Raw genomic sequence first — 7,726 nt, 5'->3', positions numbered from 1 at the left:
TTGTTACATGTTACACTTAGACCATACTAAAACACTTAAAAAGTAAGCGTCCACACATTAAAGCAAGAAAGCTCATGCTAAGTGCCCTTTGTGCATCTCAAAATTATGCCACTTCAGCTAAGAATTATCTCTGGGTTGTGCTGCCCTGGTTGTGTTGCAGTAACAGCAGTCTGCTCCCATGGAGATCAGCAAGCTATTTGGGTCTTCCAGCATCCGAGGATGCACTGATCTCAGCCTTCCATGGATGATCTACCCACCCTCCTGAGCGCTGCTGCTTAGGGGTGGTACTGCCTGGGGGTAGGCAGGGCCCTACCAGGGCTATGAGTGGGGTTGGAGCAGTGGGAGTATGGAGCATGGGTTAAGGAAGCCATCTGCTGATTACTACTAACTTGATCCCAGCCCCCACAGCCTTCTCTGCAGGGGGGGCTGCATCCTTCACTCAGAGCGGGGCAAAAGCTGTGAAAAAGATCAGTTAACTGTGGTTACTCAAGGTTAATTGACATTTTTCTATGCTGCCTGGCCCTGTTTCCCTCAAGTGTTGCTGCCTCCTCCCTGCCTCCCCCACCCCAACCAGATGACTTGATGGGGCCTCTGGCTTCCCTCCAGACCCCTTCCCCACCATTTCTGTCTTGGGGTTTGGGGCGAGAGAGCTGTGCAGTGGAGGGGCAGCAAGCTGGAAATGGAGCTGCCAGGGTTTTGTGCAGTGAGAGCACAGGGCCACAGAGAGCAGGGAAGCATGCTTTCTCATGGTGCCATATTAGTGTTGCACAGGGGTCAGCAACATTTGGGGGCAGAATGCCAAAAGCACCCACAACCTCAACTTGTAAGATGCTGGTGTGCCAGGGGCGGACAGCGGGGGAGCCATAAACGACACAAACCTTGTTATGGCAGGGCTCTTCCCTGCCTTCTGCTCCAAGGCATGCATGACAAGTAAAATGCCTTTGCATGCCACACTCTGGCACCCGTGCCAGAGGTTGCCTACCCTGCACTAAACCCTGGTGGCTCCATTATGGTAGGGGAAGTCAGAGCAGGGAGCTGCAGAGGTTTAGCCTGGTGGAAGCATGGAGTTGCTGGGAAACATGCTTCCCCACTCCTCACAGCTCCAAGCTCCTGCTGCGCTAAACTCCAATGGCTCCACATTCTAGCTTCCCACCTCTTCATGGCAGAGCCCTCTCCCCCTTCCCCTTCAGACAGGAAAGGGGGGAATTAATTGAGGTGAATTATACTTTTCTATGGCTTTTGTTCAGCTCTGGGCAAAAGGTGCAGCCTTCTCCGGGGAAGTCAAGGGCCCCATACCCTCATGCTTCCCATGCTTCTCTAACTCCTGGATCCGTGCTTCTGTAGTTGCAAACCCTCTCCTCCCAACCAGAGCAGGGACAGAGCCCAGGTACCCTGGATCCTTGCCACATCCATGCTTACCAGCCCTGTAGCAGCTAGTCAGAGCTGTGCAGGTCAGAGATGGTATTAACCCTTAACATGCAACTGCTCACAGCACATGCTAATTTTTCACACTTAGGCATGGCCTAAGGCTAACTTGTAACAAAGCCCTAAGGCAAGTTGCTTCCTAGTACCCTCCCTCACAGTGTAACTGGCAGGAAGAGGGGCATGAGGCTCTTGTGCAGCAGGAGATGGCATAGGAACAACTCTACAAGGTATTGCCATCTAGTGCTAGGAACAGAGAAGAATAAGATTTCTTTCTTCTCACTGCAGAGAGTTTGTCCAGCCATCCAGGAAAGCTGGAATCTAGGGGTAATCTTATTGCCTTCCCTTTCTTTGTGGGAACTCTATGGGCTTCACCTACTGCTATAGATTAGCTCTAAACATAACTTTGTATTAGCTGTGCCTGCCCTCTTGAACAGATCAGACACATGCGAGGAAGAGATTGGGACTCATAAGTAGAAACTTTGGTTCTGAATCTGCTTCTTTTGTAAATAGTTGCTAATAAAGTATAGGATTTTGCAGGACCAAGTAGGATGTTTAGCAGTATATTTGAACACATCTTAGTATAGGCAGTCCTCGACTTACAACGTTTTGCACTTATGCTTATAAATTGACACCCTCTTTCAACTTTACAATGCTAGTTTTGACTTACAACACTTGATCCAATGCAATGCCATGCCAGCGAACAAGTTTGCCGCATTGCTCATCTCCCTTGAGAACATCTGTCAAAACTTCCTTGGACACTTTCTTTAAGAAAACAGACAAGACTCCAGAAAAACCTGCAGCCAAGACTCCTGAGAAGACTCCAGCCAAGAACCCTTCAAAAAGTCCAACCAAGAGCCTTTCAAAAAGTCCAGCAAAGTCACCTCAAAGAAGTCCTTCCAAATCAATATTATTGCTATTTACAATATAAATATATTAATGCAGCTATATTATTCACCTATAATTGATCGAGTACAAAATTCTGGGGTATTTTTAGTGAAAATGGGGCATTGGGCTTTGGTTCAGGAACCAATCCCCCATTTATAATATTGTTTCTTATGAGAAGATTGGTTCTGAGTTACAACGTTTTGACTTAAGATGCCGTTTTCAGGAACCAATTGTCTCCTAAGTTTGAGGACTACTTGTACTATACTGAATTTATGATGAGCACAAACAGGCTCTAGGGTGTTTTTTGATGCATTTTTCCTCTACTTGTCAGTTATTTTTCTCCCCCCTGAATAAACTATTTCTGACTAATTGTTTCCCTGACTTCCCAAAAGCTATTCAGTTTGGTGGTACATTAACTTCATAGGCTGAGATCCATTGCATAGAGGTACAAAACAAAAATGGCCTGACACTACATTTCAATTATATTTCATAACATGAATAAATCATGTCATCATCACATGCTGACATCATACTATGGTATGGAAGTGCAACATTACTAATCCCTCCCTCTGGCAGAAAAAAAAAAGAAAGAGCTCTCTATGCACCATATGAAAGAACCACTGAGCCCAGTTTGTTTAGTCTGAAATGTGCTGCCTAACAGGATAAAGGATCAGTTACACATATCTACCTTAGTAAGTAAAGGCTGAGTTTCCATACTGTAAGGCATTATGGCCCTATTACACTTACGAGGTCTTTTTGCACTTTAATTTAAGAGCGTTCCATCCACTACACCTTCACCTTCCTCATGATTATTATTTAATTTAACCTTTTTTTATCCTGAAAAGTTGATTTCTTGCTACTTCACTTCAAAGCATGTCTCAAATCTTGGGGAAAATATATTTGCTTTTTGTGGTTTGCTACTGAAAGGACTAAGCATATGGTGTAAGAAACAAAATATAAATAAGCTTGTTAACCTATACTGCTTGTCACAAACTATTTGTAATGATCTCTGTTTTAATAGTCTGTATTTCTATACTTCAATATTATATTTTAGAATATACCTGCATTGTTAATTAGTTGGAATGTATGATCAAATGGTGATGTCTTGCTTGTGTGTTGCTATGCCTAAGCAGTGTACTAAGCACAGGGAGATGTATTTTACATTGATTTTATAATTTATTGTATGCATTTGAGACAGAATAAACAGGCAGAATTTTTAACAGGCAGCCTGGGTTATCCTTAACTGAGGAAAAGAAGAGACTACCTTTGAACCTGTCCAGCTATCCAAAAGGGAAGGGAGGAGAAGCCCCACAAATAGACATAGTTTAATGTAAGCTATATTTGCCATGTGAAGTCCTTTTGTTGGTCATTAGTGTCTATGAAGCCTTTTTAATATTAAATAAAGCTAGTTAGTCAAACTGTCCTGTGAAAATCATCAATATTGGAGATATAAGCCCACTCCTACAGTGGGCTTGCATGCATGCTTTGCTTATGCAATGGGTAGTAGGACAGGCCCCAAGCTGGCTGTGGCACCCTCTAGGGGCCACCCTAATCTTGCCCATACTCCAAGCCCTCTATATAACCTCCCTTTATCTCATCTGCCATACCTTGATGTTTTTTTGATAGTGTGAGAGGCTGCCCCCAAATCCTGGAGTGCTCTTACCAGCATCTAACTAACCTGTATAGGTTTTGGCCTGCTTAGCCTTAGCCTATAGTAACTCCAGTTGTAGACATGTAACTTGGGTCCACTTGCCCTGGCAATCTCGGCCCCTCACCAGCCTCAGCCTGCCCCCGTCTCATCTCCCCTGGGCTCAGGCTCCAGCCCTCTTGGCCTCAGCGCGCCCCCAGCTCCCTCTGTCTCACACGACTGCCTCTGGCAGGGCTCAAAACCTGGCATCCCCATCAGTGCCCCTGTGTGGCTTCCTTTCCACTCCTAGAACCACCATCTAGTCCTCTAATATAAAACTAAAACAGAAAGGCAAGCAACTGCTTCCACTAAAAGACTCAAAGGCCTCCTCAGAGTCACCATATTGCTGCCACAGGCTTACCAGCTTCTGCTTCTTGCCAGAATTCAAGGCTGCACTGACTCCTCTGTCTCAGCAACCCAAGCTTACATCCTTTGGGGTCTTCCCCTTCCAGTCAGGTATCTCCTGACCAGCCGCAGGTGTGTCCTTTCAACTCCCAGAGCAGCCTACTGCTGTTCCTCTAGCTCTTGAATTAGCCATGTAATAGACACTTGCAACCTACTGGTCCTTGGCTGCCTACTTCTCTACAGTTAGCCTAGAGTCAGCTGTCTTCACCCACCTGGGGACATACCTACTGCTGTTTCTCCCTTAAAGTAACATCCATCTGTCTATCTATCTATCTATCTATCTTGTCATGATGAGGTTGCTAGTCACAAGTGCTTCTTATGTACCAAGTGCAAAAAAATAAGATAAAAAAGCACAAATTATTTGCTACATGGATGGGTCCTTGAAATTGTTTTAGAAACCAGACAAGGAAGCAAATTATAATTGAAAAAGGTCACTTATTTTGTCATCTAATACATTTATGAGGAACACATTGGGACCTTCCATAGTGAGAAGAATACAATCCTGAACCAATCTTCTGAAACTAAAGTTTCCACTATTACTGCCAGAAGAATTTGTCCATGTGGGAAAAGAATTTATGGCATTTTATTTATCTGAATCTGTAAAATCTTGTTCCTAAAATGGACACCTAGCCATACACTTAAGGTATCTTTGGCTTATTTTGTAGGTATTCATTTGTATGTATTTCTCAGTTAAAAAATACAAGTGTTTGCTTTCAGTTTGAGTCAAAGATACCCTGTGTGTATTTTAAGTTGATACCCCAACATCACTGAAGTACCACAAATTAAAGGTAGCCAAACACCAGTTTACCAGGCACTTAAAAGCTCAGATTCCCATTCTTCAGCAATCCTCTAACCTTACAATTTCCTCCACCTCTATTTTCAAATATCTGAATAAAAAAGAGAAGCTTTGAAAGGTGCTATAAAGACCACTGTAATTAAACAACTTTGGACCAAGAGGGAAGACATTTTAAACCTAGAGCCCTTGCAGAGAATGCCCAGCTGAACAGTCCTCTTTTATTCCGAGGCTTCAGTTCTGGAGCTCTGCTGATCCTAACAGGGTAATGAGATACAGTATTTCAGGTAAGTTTAAATTCCAAGCTATTTTGGGCTTCATAGGTCAAAACTATCTTTTAGATAGGGATACTAATCACCACCTTTAATACTCAACAGCACCAGCAGTAATTATTATTTATTAGTTTATGCATTTTATCTTTAATAAAGATAATGGTTTCTAAAAATGCTGTTTGATTTCATGAGCTCTCCTACCAGTCCAAACAATGGCTTTTAGGGAAAAGACAGTGAAAGGCATGCTAATATTAGAGTAAATAGTGATTCCAAGGATTAAGGGATATTGTACAAACCCACAACATGTACACCTTGTAACCTTGCATTTTACTTGTAAACCTTACAGATATTTTGAAGGAATTCAAGCTTACAGAAAGTATGCACGTATACTTCTATATAGAGGTATATTCATAAGTTTGTAGGTACTGCTGCCCCCTTCTGGATGGAATGTCAAATCTGCTCAAAACTCCCAAATTCTCTGATAATTGCCCCCAGCTTTGCTGATTAAAAACCCCCAGATCCTAATTTTTCTATGATTAAAATGGAATGCCACCAGATATATAGGCAACAGTTGAACAAAATATTATATTGATATATTTACAGTTTTAAAGCAATTTGGAAGCCAACCAGTGCCTCAATAATTGTAATAAAAGAAATTCTAAATACCTGTATATTTTGGTGTTTGATTTTGTTTTTTTCTATCATGGAAAATCAGAGCTCCTTCTGCCCACCTTGCTCACCAGGATGCAGGTCCAGCTGCATCTGTCCCCTTGCAGCTTTGTGGTGCTGAGCAGCTCTGATATGCCCATACCCTGCCCCTGCCCCTGCCCATTCTGTTGCCCTTCACTCCCAAACCACAGCCCACCAGCCCTTCTGGTGCCCCTCACACCCAACCCACAGGCCCCTGGCCCTGCCAGTGCCCCTCACTCCTGACCCACAACCCCCTATCCCTGGTGGTGCCACTCACTCCTGACCCACACCTTCCCAACCCTGCTGGTGCCCCTCACCCCCAGCCCTGCCAGAGAGAGCCCCAACTGCCAGGGCTACAGGACCTGGCAACTGCATCCTGTCTGCTCTCTGCTTTGTGCGCACCAGACACAGCCGGCCAGCAGTGCCCAAGCCTGAGCTGCCACATGCAGGAGGCAGTGGCTCGTGCAGCCAGAGAAAAGCATGGAGCCCAGCCTGCCCCTCCCTCGTGGGTGGCATGGCTGGAGCAGAGCTGAGAAGAGCCCATGGGGGGTGAGGAAGCATGCAGGCTGCCCGCTGCAGGGCTCAGGGTTCCCCACCTTGCTGCCCTTCCCCTGGGGACTCCTGCTGCCCAGCAGGTGGGGCCCAGCACAGGAGGGTGGAGCTGGGTAGGGAGACTCAGTGCCGCCACTACTGCTGGAAGCCCTGAGCCAGCTGTGCCACCATGGCAAGATGTCTCACTGCTGCTGCAAGGTGGGTAGGGGCGCCTTACCTTAATGGTGTGACTGGTGTGGAGCTCCTGGCGGGCCTCCCTACCCCTCTCTGTCCACTCACTGGGTCATGGAAGTGGCCAGGCTGTAGCCCCATGCCCCACTCTGGGTGCATATATATGGGGGCAGGGCACATGTCCCCCATATCCCTCCAGGGCTGGACACAGGCATGGGTGAACTGGGGAGCTGTCCAGGGCCCAGACAGAAAGGGGGCCCAAAAATGGTAATTATTTTTTCTATTGTCCAATTATTGTTATCATCTCTGGCAAAGCGGGGCCTGATACTAAAAGTTTGCCCAGGGCTGCCTAGAGTCTAGGTATGGTGCTGATCCCCCCACAGTGTATTGCCTTTGGTGCCCAACCCCTCCCTGGGAGTGTGCACAGCAGCGAGGAGCCGGCCCCTCTGCCACCCCCCGGATAAGCCACCCATTGCTGCATTCCGGTCCCTGGCTGAGCTCTGTGGCTGCACATTCCCACCCCAGCCCTGGCCCTGGGCACTGCCATGGCTGGGCAGTGGCCCACTCCTTCCCTCATCATGGTCACCTCAATCTGCCCCTCTCAACTCCCAATGCATTGCCTATGTCTCCACCCCCCTCGCCCCACCCCATGCACCGCCTATGTCCACTGCCTCCCACAGACTTACCTGCAGGCAGTTGAGGGACCTGCTCTCCACTGCTCCCTGGCTGTATTGCTGGCTAGATGCATGTGTGCCCATGCACACATGCGTGTGGCATCCCCCATGTCCCACTCCCCCCAGGCTCAAGCAGCCCCTTGCAGGCTGGAACTCTGCCAGCCTGAAAAGG

The sequence above is a fragment of the Gavialis gangeticus genome, unplaced genomic scaffold (genome assembly GCF_001723915.1).
Source record: "Gavialis gangeticus isolate Ggan-Ray unplaced genomic scaffold, GavGan_comp1, whole genome shotgun sequence".
Taxonomy (NCBI): domain Eukaryota; kingdom Metazoa; phylum Chordata; order Crocodylia; family Gavialidae; genus Gavialis; species Gavialis gangeticus.
The sequence above is the reverse complement of the archived record's forward strand: the minus strand, read 5'-3'. Positions refer to the sequence as shown.